The sequence below is a fragment of the Thermobia domestica genome, unplaced genomic scaffold (genome assembly GCF_964235325.1).
Source record: "Thermobia domestica unplaced genomic scaffold, izTheDome1.hap1.1 HAP1_SCAFFOLD_536, whole genome shotgun sequence".
Classification (NCBI taxonomy): domain Eukaryota; kingdom Metazoa; phylum Arthropoda; class Insecta; order Zygentoma; family Lepismatidae; genus Thermobia; species Thermobia domestica.
Window position 1 is genome coordinate 42494 of NW_027656246.1, and position 14937 is coordinate 57430.

Here is a 14937-nt window from a genome sequence, read left to right on the forward strand (position 1 = left end):
CTTAAATGATTTATAACTACTACGTGTAAGCATTTAAATCTTTTCACTTATATAGGACGTATCAATAAACCTAATATTTAGAAAAAAATCAAGAGAAAATAATCTTTTGTAGATTAGTAATTTTCTATTAACTATGTCTACGTCTTTCCAGATTTTTACACTGGGTATTGGATGTTTGTCCTTTACTATTATCGGCTAGTCACAGGCAATATCCCTTACTTGAAGTGAATCTGTTAGTGTGGAATATTAACTAAGAGGATACCACGATTGTAATTTTTGAAATTTATGACAAATCCTGTATATTTTTTCTGATGAAAGTAGAGGCAAGTTGTGATAAATTAATAGAGAAGAATAAAATTAGTATAAAATAATTGTAAATGAGTATTTGTCCTTTAAAAAAATTATCACACAACTCAACTATTCACAGGAGCGGTCAAACGAACTTTTGCCATCCGTTCTAGCTACGGAATTGTCCCACCATTTAAATATATGGTAGCAGTTTCAATTACATCAAGGAAGTGTTTCTCTAAAGTGACGGCAGCATTATTTCTTGTTCCTGAAGGTAACTTAACAACCGGGTTCTGTAGTGGGTTAAATCGCTTTCTGTTAAATGTAATACTAAGGATATCAATTGTTTTCCATCCTTGATTGAGAGGTGGCTATCTTGGATAATCTATGGTATTTTTCGTATTGTTGAACAATTCTCAATTTTTACTTTCAGTAGAACCTCAAATTCTTTTCCACTGGGGGCGCGGTGGCTCAGTGGTGGAGCGTTCACCTCCGGTGCTTGGGGTCCCTGGACCTATCCCAGCTCGGGCTGTGTGGACTTTGAGGTGGACAAACACCGTGCTCGTGAGTTTTCTCGGGGTTCTCCCACTTTCTTCATTCCACCATTTCATTCATTTCTCATCATCACCGTCTTCTTTAGCCTAACCGGCATAACCTGGGACGTAAAGCTAAAGATTTCATTTCATTTTTTTCAAATTATTTTCTTTCTCTGCGACACAGGCCTGCAACCAGCCACAAAAATTTGGAGGGTCATAAATACGCTAGTGGGCCAAAGTCGAAACAACTCTAAACTTCACTACATCAATACTTATTCATATTTGATATCCTTAATTCTCATTCTACTCCATCACTATAACTTCCTAATATCGTTTCTATATAACCTTTTTTTAATCAGAATGGAAAATTATCTATCTCCTAGACCAGGAACGGATTAACCCATCTGGAGGCCCGAAGCTACAAAAAATATGTGGTCTCTGCTGACTTCGCCTAATATCTTTCTGTGAAAGTACAGTAGCAAAGTTAAGAGAGTATGTTTCATTGTTTGGTCATATTTTATTTTATGATGACGATTGTATCCTTATGATTCCTTTTAGATAGAATGTTGAGATTTTGTTCACAGTAGAAGTCCCTGTCCACTTGGAGGCCCGTGGTTATAACCTCGCTAAGCACTCCTTTAATCCGGTTCTGCTTTAGACTACAAATTTACTGGTATCGAATTGCGTTAGGTGAAGAGCCGGATAGAAAAATTCACGTTAAGTTACGGTTATGTTAGGCTAAGTTAAATTTAATTTTCACGTCATGTGTGTAAAAAATGGGATACTTTGTGGGAAACTCTACATTTGTTTTAATTAAATTCATAGAACTATTTTAATCTTGCAATCTAGAATTTTTGCGAAGAATGCTCGGAATGGAGCCCATTATCTATGATGTTATTGAGGAGTAACCAAGAAATTGATGTAAATTTTCGCTAAAAAAAAAAAAAAAAAAAAAAAAAAAAGTGTGTTCTTATTCTATCATTCGTTTGAAGCTGTGTTCTACACTCCTCCGAGGCACATTCCGATCCATATATTTATCAGTCTCCATAAACCATACAGCAACGCAACTTTAAAAAAAAAAGACAAAAATCTATTTTAATTGCTATGCTGATTACCGCAAACAAACAAGCAAATTACGCGTTTCGTCAAAACAAACAGCTAGCCAAGTGGATGGGAATTATAATGAATTTATTATAACGGATCTCATAGAAATTTTAAATTTTATTTTTTCTATTAAATGGACACATAATGATGCATTGTGATTTGAGGGGTCAAAAAATATTTTACAAGGGTCCAGACCCCTAGGCCTCATCTAGTTGCGAGCCTGCTGCGACAGTACAGTATACTATACTTGCTGCAGTTTCTTAATATTTAGGATAAGTTTAGGGTCCAAAGGGAAATTACAGAAAAAATCGATTGAAATAAATCTACAGATAGATGGGTACATCAATATTCACATCTCTTCGACATTCCTATGCTTTCATACATCTCTATTACAATGAGCGACTTTGATGTGGTGAGAAAGTAAACCATTAATGCTCCTATTTACTCATTGTAGGCATATAGGAACTTCTCTGTTGCTATGTGGATACTGTACACATCTTCGACGCGGACACCCGGTTTCGAATCGTAGTTTACGTCCATTGAAGGTCCATTTCTCGAATAATCTCACTGATGAACGGAATTCTAAACTTCACATCAATCAATCAACTTGCTTGAACACACTTAAATTTGCAAGCATTAACTACACATACGAGAAGGTTTCTTAAATTTGAAACAAAATTCTGATTGATTGGAAAACGGTAGTATGTAATACAAAATCATATTCTTCAACCAATGTTTCCCCAAATATTTTGGGTAGGCCTATATCGGTCTTAAATTAAGGCGACTACAACTACAATTCCAAAAATTTACGAACATTAACAAGAAAGAAGATTGGAGAAAGGGTCTTTCCTAGTAAGATAGTGAAATAGGCCTTGATCCAAATTGGGTCTCTATTCATCCAAAAGGTTACCCTTGACCTGAAAGTAGCCCAGGAAAATTTTAACCCCCTCCCCTTCCCTTACCATATTATCATTTCATACATGCTCAAAATTGAATATTTTATTAAAAAATTTTGGTGGGGGGAGGTCAAAAAATCCTGAAAGTTTCACAGATTGTAGAGACTATTAGATGTAAATGTGCTGTCCAAAATCGCTTTGTAAAGCATCCTAGCTCTCTATCCACGAAGAAGCTCGTATACACAATTATCGGACGATAGGTTAACGGTTATGGGCCAACACAGTAGATGGCAGCAGTTCAACTGACAAAGCACCGCTTATGCTTTGTCATCAGTTCTTTAAATATATTTCAGAACTAGCTGAAATACCCATTTTACGTATGGAAGCTGTATTTGGAAGTCAACGCCTGTGGAAGTATCACACTTTATCTCAGCGACCAAGACAACTATGGGTTTGACACCAATATCGGTCATTTTGGGTTACTTTTACATGTCTTGGTAACTTCTCCCCAGCAGGTGATACCCGACCCGCATACAATTGTAGCTGAATTGAAGTCATCGCTAGTGGAAGTGTCACCATTGATCTAAGCGACTACGAAAACTATAGATTTCACACTAATATCATTTTGGATTATTTTTAAATGTCTCGACCCCTCTGAGATCCTCTGAATCGAGTTAAAAAAAAAGTGTTCGTCTTGGTCTGGGGCCTGGATTAAAGTACCTGTGGTAACTTGGACACTCTTGGTTCCCTCACCAAGGCATCGCCATGTTATAAAACATGTGACTTCATTTTACAAAAGCATATCAGCGTATAAAACTAATCATATGTGAAGGCTTTCCATTCTAAAAACAATTTCAGTCTTTTCACGTGACCTTAGGGGGATCGGGAGAAGTTGTTTGTCGGGAACCACGATCCGACTTTGGATATTCTGTTTATACACTTTCTATATCCCTAAGAATATACTGTATTTCAAGAACGAAAAGAACATGAGAACGTTAGGAAGTAACTTCTATCTGACAAATACTTGCAAATAAATACACTAGATAAGTTATTTATTTGCTACTATACGATTTTCTTGATTTATATTTAACATTGCCATATATAATACCGACGTACTGTGAACACCTATCCCAGATGTTATATTTTAAACATAATAATTACTTATATTCTGAAATGATTATATGTTATATATGTATACAACTGATGTATTTTAATCTACTTATTTTATGTAAGTTTTCATGCAAACAGAATTTCATTTAAAAACCGTTGAACCAGATGGAAATCTAACTCACGACTTTACGATTTGGAATCCAACTGCTTACCACTGAGCTAACATAAGCACTCTTGGCAACCTGCTTCTAGCGATGTGATTTCAAGACAATGATATTCATATCCATTGCAAACGCTGCTTTTGTTCTATTTTGTCTTGTATTTTAGTACCCAGGCGAGAATTATGTTCTATGTCTTACCTTTGAGCACTCTTTTACATATGGAAAGATTCCTTTACGAATGTTCTTTTCGTATGGAGAACTAAATGAGAAACAAGCATGAGCTGGGTTTCGAAATATTGTACCATTATTTCAATCAATGTTGCTTTTTTTTCAACACTTGGTAACAAGTCTTACTATATTTAAATGAATTAAAAAATAATTTTAAAAATCTATTGTAGAAAGAATTTCTTACATTTGTTCTAAATAATTGTTTTCTTTTCGTTTCTATAAAGGTAACCAACAAGTTATGTTGCTTTTTGTGGAGTTATGTGTGCAATTAGCCCTCACACTGTGAATTGAACTCGAATGGAGATAAGGGGAAGGTTGGTTGTTGTTGTGGGTATATCCAACATATTACCTGCTTCTGGCAGTTCAGTCACACCGTGAACTTGCGTAGAGGCAGAGTGAACTTGGCGAACTTCACAGAGCGTCATAAGGGCGTGTATGCTCTACGAGTTCAAACTGAGGTTAAATGCCGCTGCAGCGGAGCGGAAGATATGCCATGCCTTTGGTGAGGATGCCGTGACAATGCGGACAATGTAGCGGTGTTTTAAGAAGTTAAGGTCGGTGACCATACACTCGAAGACGCACCACGTGGCGGTAGACCAATATATGTACAAAATGATGATCTTCAGGCAGTAATTGAGCCGAAAAATGGCCAGACATGAGAGAAACTGGGACTGCAATTCAGTATGAGTGGTGAAACCATTCCGCGGCACCTCCATCAACTTGGGAAGCACTAAAAGTATGATTGATTGTCCCACATGATTTGAGTCCGGGCCAAAGGCAACGCGATAGGACATGTGTGTTTCTTTGCTGTGTCGTCTGAGGAAGGAGCCATTTTTGGGCGGTGTATCGGCATGTAATGAGAAGTAGATCCTGTACGAAGCTCCATGGCGCCGTCATATACTAAACATCGGGAGGTGATTCCTAACACCAGAGATAAAACGAAAACTACAGACCAACCTGGGTGTAGAAATGCCTCTGAGCTATGACCATCCGAATTTTTTTCGAGACAATGCAACAGCAGCCATACTTGAGAACAAAATGTCGGATCGAAATCGTGAAAATGGGAATGTCCATTATTTTTAGTCGTAGATTCTATTGGTGTACAATCGGATGTACTGCAGGGGTGGTGCAAGGGTGACTCCCAAAGAAACTGGAGTATTCCTTGGAGTATTTTATCAAACGTACGTGTAAACGAAACATCTGTGAAGACTAACAGTTCACAGTCTGATATTGTCAACCGTTGACCGCATTGCAAAGATGACATTGCCGAAGCAATTTTTTTCTGCGTGCCGCCAAACACACCTGAAATTTCGGAGGTGATTGCCGCACCTATATTAACTCGAGCAAGTTCTTCGGCTGTCGTGGCTAGTGTTGCATACAAAAGACGTTTCACAAGTCCCAAATAAGAAATCAAGGGGCGTGAGGTATTGTCAAAGAGATGGTCATAAGGCAGATCAATTTCTCAAAATCGAACTATCTGGGAATGTTTCATTTAAGTAGGTCTGCATATACCTGTCAAAATGTGCAGGTGCACTGTCATGCTTGAATCACGTCTGCTGTCTTATGTTCAAGGGCACATGTTTTCTAACAATTTTGGGAGAACATTAGGAAAAATAAATTATATGTACTCCCACACACGCAGGCCGGTAAGAAATAAGGTCCTACCACAAAATTATCCACCATACTGCACCGCGCGTTCACACTAAATCTCTCTCTGCGGATCGTTCACTAGAGTTGCATGTGGATTTTTACGCCCTATTTATGGCTGTTGCTAGTTTGAGGACGATCTTTGATCATTCCTAGTACGCTGTGTTCAAATTCAACTATCCACATAGTGCGGTTACCTCCGATTTCATGTAGGGGAAATTGAAGAGACCCTATCTCCCGAAGGCAAATATGAAGGCGTGGAAAAATAAAGGGAAAGTTACTCTGCTATCAGGGCTACGGTTACGATATTAACGTCTTGCCTCTGGGATATTTCCCCTTATCTTTCCATAAATGATGTGCATATCTGCCAGCTCGTGGACAGGGTAATCTGCCATTGCGCAGGCACATACAGATTAACAAAATTAATTTTTGCTTAAACACCAACGTCTAGAGTTTTACACGGCGTGAATACCTGGACATACACTCTACCGTCGTACGCAACACTTACTATCCTGTTATACAGCAATTCCACACGTAACATCAGATCATCGGACTGTATATCACTCACAAGTTGCGTCAGATGCCTACTATAACACAGCGACGATAATTTATGCCATCCACATCAAAACTGCAATACAGCCTTCCGCGAGCCACTTGCAAGTGGCATACAAGGGACGATAATTCCGTAAGTGCTGCTACGTCTAAGCAAAAGTGCCACAATCTCTTTCCTTGTGTTGGTATTTTATCCACCACTAAAGTACATAGAGAACGTCTAAAAATATTTTCCACCATTTGTAATTCCCCATTCCCCAGGAGTCAGAGGTTGATTTAACCAAAAAAAAACAACCCCGAACTCCACCGAAGAAGGGACTACGGTAGGTGGATCCGCGTGGCTCAAGATCACCTGATTAACCTGTGGCTAGACTGTGATTATCCAGTATTCACTCTAGGATAAGGTTAAACAACAATAATAACAAAAATAACCAACCAAAATTCAGTTTTCAAAATAACAAATTTTATTTCAATAAGTATAGGTGAATATTTGCTCAAGCGTTTGAAGAACAGATATTCACCAACACGATTAAAATATCCAAAAAATTCAAACAATGAAATTAAATTCCAGAGCAATTAAGCAATTTTTCTTTATATTAAAAAAATCTAGTACTATCAGATTGAACTTTGAATTTATAGATTTCTCTCAATATTTTAAGCTAAGAGCAATTCGTAATACTAGCAAAGACTCTAGGAAAAAAGAATATTTAATATTTCGCACCTATTCAGAGAAAATATTTTTCTTGAGCAAAAAATATCTTAATTGATCAATATTACTAATTAAAGAAATTCAAACCATTTAAGTGTTTTCAAATGCATGAAAATACATTCAAAAATATTTTTGTCCTTTTCTGAGTATTTCTCAATAGCTCTGCATTTTTCGGTACTCTACCTCTTAATGTTGTCCGCGGGACATTTTTTTTAAATACAATTTCTTATTGAGCAAAACGAGGTTCTTACCACAGATTATACTAATATAACCGCAAATTAAAGAAATCAATTCCAGCTTAGTACGATTTAGGACCAAAATTTCGAATCCAGTTCAATCAATCTGACCAATTCAATTTCTTAAATTCACATATATATGTATTTATAATTTCAACCCTCTTAATTGCCTCTTCAATTCTGTCTATTCAAAACATTGCAAACAGCATTTCAGAAAACCAGTTTCATTATACCAAAACCAACTGATTCCGAGTCTAATAATGACGTGAGAAAGTGTTTGCATTAAACACTAAGCTCTGATCAAACAAATTAACATTAGAAAAGGTAATTCATTGAATACTGGACAATCATACCAAGAATTTCCTTTCAAAACACCATTTAAGCATTACTAGTGAGGTGAGTCTAAAAATTTGGGGGGGGGGATTTTTCAATTTTTCGCAAATATCACGCTTATACTCTAGAAAATACCCGAATACATGTCAGCGATTGAATGCAAGTTATAATAACCCATTTCCAGCTCATTAATGACACTACGTAACCAACTAAACCCATATGTACAAACTACTAACTAACTGCGAACTTACCAGGATTAAGCGAAACGCAATTTAGCTCCAGTAATATTTTACCTTTGCAGATAATATTACTTTCCTCTGGTTGCAACAGCTTATGACTTATGGTCTAGTACTGACTTTCTGCTAAATTGGGCCCGAGACGAAGTGAGTATAATTGATTTTTTGTTTTGAGGAAAAGGCGGAAAAGATAGCTTTAAAAAAATTACAAAAAATTGAAACCGAAACAATATAATCACAAAATGGAGCAAATTGGAGTCACTTTAATGGGCACTTTTGTCTGACCACCAAGGCCCACTCAAGCACAGTCTCCTCGATGCCGGTTTAACTCCATTAAATTTCAAGAAAAATACTTTCCACAAGGGAAAAAAATTCTCTGAGATCACAATTACTAACAAAACACTCAACTATGTTCACTGAAAGCATTTCAATACACTCACTTCACCTTTGGCCACTTTTTTTTCACTTTTAACTCTGCATTCAACTACAACACGCGCCATGCAAGCTATGAGACAACACACGGTGAACTAGCACACGCGAGCCCAACTCCACCAGCGGAGGCAAAACAGCAAATCAGCCTCAGGAGGCAGCTGCTTCGAAAGCAAGACTCGCCATACAGGACTGGAAATTCTCTCTCACGTTATTATCGCCCGTTACATTTTTTCCCTCTCTTATTTTTTTTAAAAAATAAACATTTTCTATCAAACCTCTGATACCACATAAACGTTAGATAAACGTTACTATAGGCCCATATATAACGCAGATACTTCATAATTGAATATAATTACCTTAAATATCAATAATATTTGACTAGATATTATTAATACAAATTTTGCATTTAATCAAGATTTACATTTTTTAAAAAAATTCAGTCAATGCAAATCTCTATTTCCATGTAGCTGGAATGCTACATCCTCCAACGTCCAACAAAAAAAATCCAGAGCAAGGATTTTTCCGCCTAAAAAATACAAAGAATTACAATTAATTAAACAATACAAATTTAGAACAATAATATAGATAAACCTAAATATAGTAAATAAGATCTGGAATCTAAAGTATTCAGTTTTAACTTTATAAATATTTTCACAATAATATTTGCATTTAATTACCCAAGTTTAACAATTAAAAGAGAATTTGGATTACCATGGCCATAGCAATCGTTAAAATGAACGAATATTAATAAACATAGAATTTTCAATAATTTAATTCAATTTTTAGAACCAACACAAATTTAATTAGAAATATTAATTTATAAATTCTCTAATATAGTACTTATTTTTAATTTTGATGTTTCGATTGGATCACGATTGAGCGACGATTTTACAGAGAGAAATTTTAATTTCTACGCTCCCGGAACAACTTAACCTCAGAAACGTGAGACTTACGATATGAATCTTGAGTATCCTCTTCGTTAGAAACCAGCAACGTATTTGGGGTTAAAAATCTTCTAATTACGAAAGGACCATTCCACTTCAGACTCAGGGATTTGGTGATTTTATCTCTCAGAGATAACTTAATATGAGTCTTTATCAATACCTTGTCACCAACATTCAAAGTAACTTCTCGTCTTCGTTGCATCATTAGCTTCCGTCTTCTCTCCCAGCTTTTCTCCATGTTACTTATGGCTGTAGTCCACAAGTCAACTGAAGATTTACCACCATAATCTGATTCTGCGATGTTCCATCGTATCTCAAGACGTGTATAATTAGGACGTCCATAAAAAATCTCGATGGGACACATCTTCAAACCAGCATGTTCACTGATGTTGAGAGTATATTGCAGATCCGGGACCAAGGATGACCAAAGATGTTGTTTACTCGAAAAATAACAACGAAGCGACGATTTTAGGGTTTTTATGAATCTCTCAGCCGGATTCCCTTCTGAGTGATACGGACTTTATCGGATGTGCTTAATCCCGAGCCCAAACAAAAACTTACTAAAGTATTCCGATACGAATACTGATCCGTTATCGGTAGAAATTGCTTCTGGGAAACCAAATCTGGTGAAAACGTCTTGTAACTTATTGGCTATGATCCTGGAACTAATTGTCCTCAATTTCTCAAGAATGACGAAACGACTAGCGTTATCGACTCCAATTAACATAAATTTATATCCTTTTGAAGTTGGCAAGGCCCCAATGATATCGAACATCCAATGTGAATTAACACGCTTGCTGAATTCCGATATCAGATGACCCATTTTCTTCCTGTTATCCTCCTTCGATAATTGACAATTCTGACACGATCTCACGTATTCATTCACATCTCGCACCATATTATTCCAAGTATATCTTTTCATCAGCTTCTTCAATGTTTTGTAAGATCCCGAATGTCCACCAACCAACTGATCGTCATGATGATATTCAATCAGGAGTCTTCTCAAATCTCTAGGAATAACAATCTTAAAAGGATTTATGGCTGACTTTGTCCGCTTTATTAAGATCTTCTTATTCAAAACATATCCTGGGCAAGCTTCACCTTTCTCCAACTTGTCAATTATTTCATTTAACTCTGGATCTTCCCTCTGAAGAGCTTCTATAGGTTCTTTCACCAAAGGTAACCGCCACAGGTTGGCAAGCTTCATATTGTTGGAAAATGTAGCCAAACCAACTGGACTATCCATGATGTTAAATTCGTAAGGATCATAGACCCGTGTAAGTATGTCTGCAACCAAATTTTCCCCTGATCTAATGTGCTTGATCTTAAAATCAAATTGACATAATGTTTCAACAAACGGTCCATATTTCATGAGACGCTTTGAATTATTTGAGATCCATGTCAAGGCTTTATTGTCAGTAAGAATATCAAATTCCTTGACTAAATAATGCCTAAACCTGGATATGGTTTTTACCAAGCTTATAAACTCGATCTCGTAAATAGATCTATGTTTATCGGCTTCTGAGAGTTTCTTACTATAAAACGCGATCGGTTGGATTTCCCCGTTGCTGTTTTCTTGGGAAATGCATCCCGCGATGCTCTTCCCAGAACCATCAATGTTAACAACAAAACGCTTATTCAAGTCTGGTATTTTTAAAACTACGTTTTCAATAAGTGTATTTTTCAATTTCTCCAAAACACACTGATGTTCGGTTATCCAAACAAATTTGTTATTAACAGATTTAAGAGAACTCCAGGGTCCCATAATCTCTTGCATCTCAGGAGCGAACTTCGAATAACTAAAAAGTCCTAGGATTTTCATCAGCCCTCTTCTATTTCTCGGAGGTGGAATATTACGAATAGCAGAAACCCTTGCAGGATCTATCTCCATTTGATCACCACTTATAACATATCCAAGGTAATTAATTTTGTTATAAAACAACAAGCATTTATCAGGAGATATCGTTATATTATGTTTTCTAAATCTTTCAAAAACCTTTTCCAAGACCCTCCTATGTTCTTCAAGTGACCTTGAAGAAATTAGGACGTCATCAAAAAAACTCTTACTCCTTCTGACTAAATCACCCAATACTTTATTCATTGCCCTAGCCAGAATGTTACTACCAGTCTTTATTCCGACCGGAACTCGAGTATACTGGTAACACCCTTTTGGGGGTAACGATGGTTGTTATTTCACGTGATTTTTCATCCAAATATATTTGGTTATAAGCTTTCCGGAGGTCCAGTTTACTGTGAATTGCTTTATCTGCAAGGCCTGCTAAACAATATTCTAAATGTGGAGACAGATAACCATCATTCACAATCAATTCGTTCGCCTTTACACAATTCCCCACAATTCTGAACGTATTATTCTTGTTTTTTACTAAAAAGCAACTACCGGCATAATTGCTGTGGTCAACTTCCACCAATATGCCTTGCTGGATCAAAGTTTGAATTTGCTGATCAAATTCTTTTTCTTTATTTCGTTGGATGGGAAATGGTGTTTGCTTAAATGGCTTATTTTCTCTTAAATATAGCCTACCTACGAAATCCTAAATACAACCAATTCGATCCGATATTACATCGGAGTATTTCTCCTTTATCGAATCAATAAAAGCTAAGGTCTCCGAATCCCGACATCTCCATGACTCATTAGGAATCACCGGTTTTTCCACCTGTGTGTTATCAAGGTTTTTCACCTGTATTGCCGATTTCAAATTTTTATTAAAACATGAGTTATCCGGAGGCAAATATTTCCTATTCTGGCTTATTAATTTTTTGAAGTTCTCTGACCGTTCGATATCCACATCAGATGCTTCTGAATCGGTAATCTGAAGTTGTCTATCCATTTCCCCTTTTGATGACAATACATGCATTTCAGCATCTGAAGAGTTTCCATCAGCCTTCTTTGATCCATCTTTAACAGGATTTTCAACAGCTGGTTTGCTATTATCTTCATGTGACAAAGATTCAGCTCTGGAATCACTCTGTTTCTTCTTTCGCTTTCTTCTACGTTGTCTTTTGGGAACACCAGGAAAACCAGAATCCGCTCGACACTCTTCCACCGGTACTTCATCCTGCAAATTAGTCGTTGCCACCAAAGAACTACTATTTCCTCCAACAGGACATTCCACATGACTTTCAGAAACAGCCATTTTATCCGAATTCAAACAAAAGTTTTAGTATCAATTTTGTCTGTGATAAATGCCAAATCAACAGGAATCTTTCCAGAGCTACTTTGTTCCCTATTTCTGTTTAAATTTTCCATCAAAGTCCAAGGTAGTTCTCGATGCGACGAAATATCTCCGAAACCAATATCCTTAAATCCAGTATCCACTGACCGACGCAACAAATCAGGACCCTGAACACCTCTTTTTCCATGTTCACACTCAACCACTGTCCGCAAATTCAACAACTGAGAGGCTGAAGGATGTTCAATTTTTAATAACTCAGTTTCTAGTTGTTCACATTCCAATTCACACTGTATTCCCTTGCTAGCAATTCCCAAATAATTTACATCCTCCTTAATAAATATCGAAGCCATACCGGAGTTTTGCCCAGAAAACCAGACTAAGTTCGAAGCACCATCGTTCCGAGTTTCGGACTGGTCACATTGATCAACTGATTGCAACCACTTTCTTTTATCGTTTATCATACGACGATAGTTCAAGCGAATTACCTTCTTTCCATTATTCAATATTATTCGATTGTTCACATAATCGATAACTGATTTGGATTCACGCAGGAAAGGAGTGCCCAACAAACAGTCACATGGAAGTTGTTTCACTACACGAAAATTAACTCGCCCGAAATGTCCGGACAGGTTGATATTAAGTAACACTTCCCTATTAGTTGAAAAAGTCAACCCAGACGGAGCATTCACCGTTCTTTCATCCGCTTCCTTCACAAAATGTTCAGCCCCACAACGACGCACAAGATCTTCAGTCACCAAATTGAAACTTGATCCGCCGTCTACGCAAATATCAGTCAATTGACTATTAACTTTCCCAACAACAAAGGATGCTATAGTGCCACTTAGTTCTGACGGAATATTTCCTCTGGGCCTGGGTTTCTCCCCTGTGAAATAATTCGGCTTATTGGAATGAGACTCTGAAGATATCGAATTTCGAGACCCGATCCCCATTTGATTCGATTTCGAATTATTTTTATTAGGATGTTCCTTAAAATTATCTTTCCCATTACCATACAATCGATTAGTTCTAGCATTACTACTAGAAAGAACAACATTTGATTTATTTTTGATATAACCCGATTGTTTATTATAATCAATTTGATTTTTATTAATCAGGACGAACTGATCAGCTATTTCCAAAAGTTCTCTTCTATCAACAGGAATATACGCATTTAACACTCTATGTCTCTTATTCGGATTCATTCCGCTCAGGATTATATTAACTAATTCAATCTCAGGTGCCCTCATTCCTAACACATTCATAGCAACCATGACTGATCGAACATAATTATTAATTAATTCATTCAATTTCTGCCTCCTATAAATACGTTCAGATATTAACGTATGAATACATACTGGTGTCACAAACTTTGTCAACAGAGAATATCGTAACTCTTCCCAACCAATGTTATCATGTAAGGTAGACAAAATTATTTTCAAGACTGTACCTTCACATCGCGAAATCAAAGCTGTCAGTATCATTCCCAAAGAATAACTAGTATCTAATAAAATTTCTTCGATGCTAACCATAACCTCAAACATCTGAATACTATCATTTCCATCTAATTTCTTAAAAGTTCTAAATTTATTCTCTAAATATTCGGAGGTTTTACTAAAAGTATGTTTAATCATAAGCTTATTCTCTACCTGAGAAACAAAATTTGCTGATGCATTTCCTGAATCACGATTATAACATTCTGGGTAATTCAAATTAGCATAGTTGATATAAGGTTGTTGCTCATTCCTAGTATTAACTACCCTAGGGGTTGAATTCCTGATCCTTGAAACTCTTTGATAGTATTGACCAAAATTCAAATACCTATTACTAAGTTCAGGATTCCGAGCCTCGATATTACTTTCTGGACACCCTATATGATTTCCTGAAGGTGGTGCATTCAAACTTTCCGAAAAAGTCACCTGCCGACAATCCCGTCCATCATTACTTAAACTGGGATTCGCTTGCCTACTAAATCCAAAAGTCGAATCATTTGTTCCAGGCATTCCCTCATTATTCTGAACTAGCGAAGGCCTATGACGAATATAAAAGCTTCCTTGAGTCGGAGGTGTAAAAGACATATTAGCATAACCAAGGCTCGAATGGTGATCTAAATCTACCTGGCCAGTCCTATCCATGGTTACAAATCCTGAGATATTAATAGGCATATCAATACTAACGTATTCTCTTTCATAATTTCGATTATCCATCCTTGAGATACAATGCTGATAAGATAATATCAATACCAAATTAAACAAAATGATTTCGCTTATAATTAACATACAACCAAATTACCACTAAAATCTACAAGCTACCAGTGACCAAATGGAAACAACC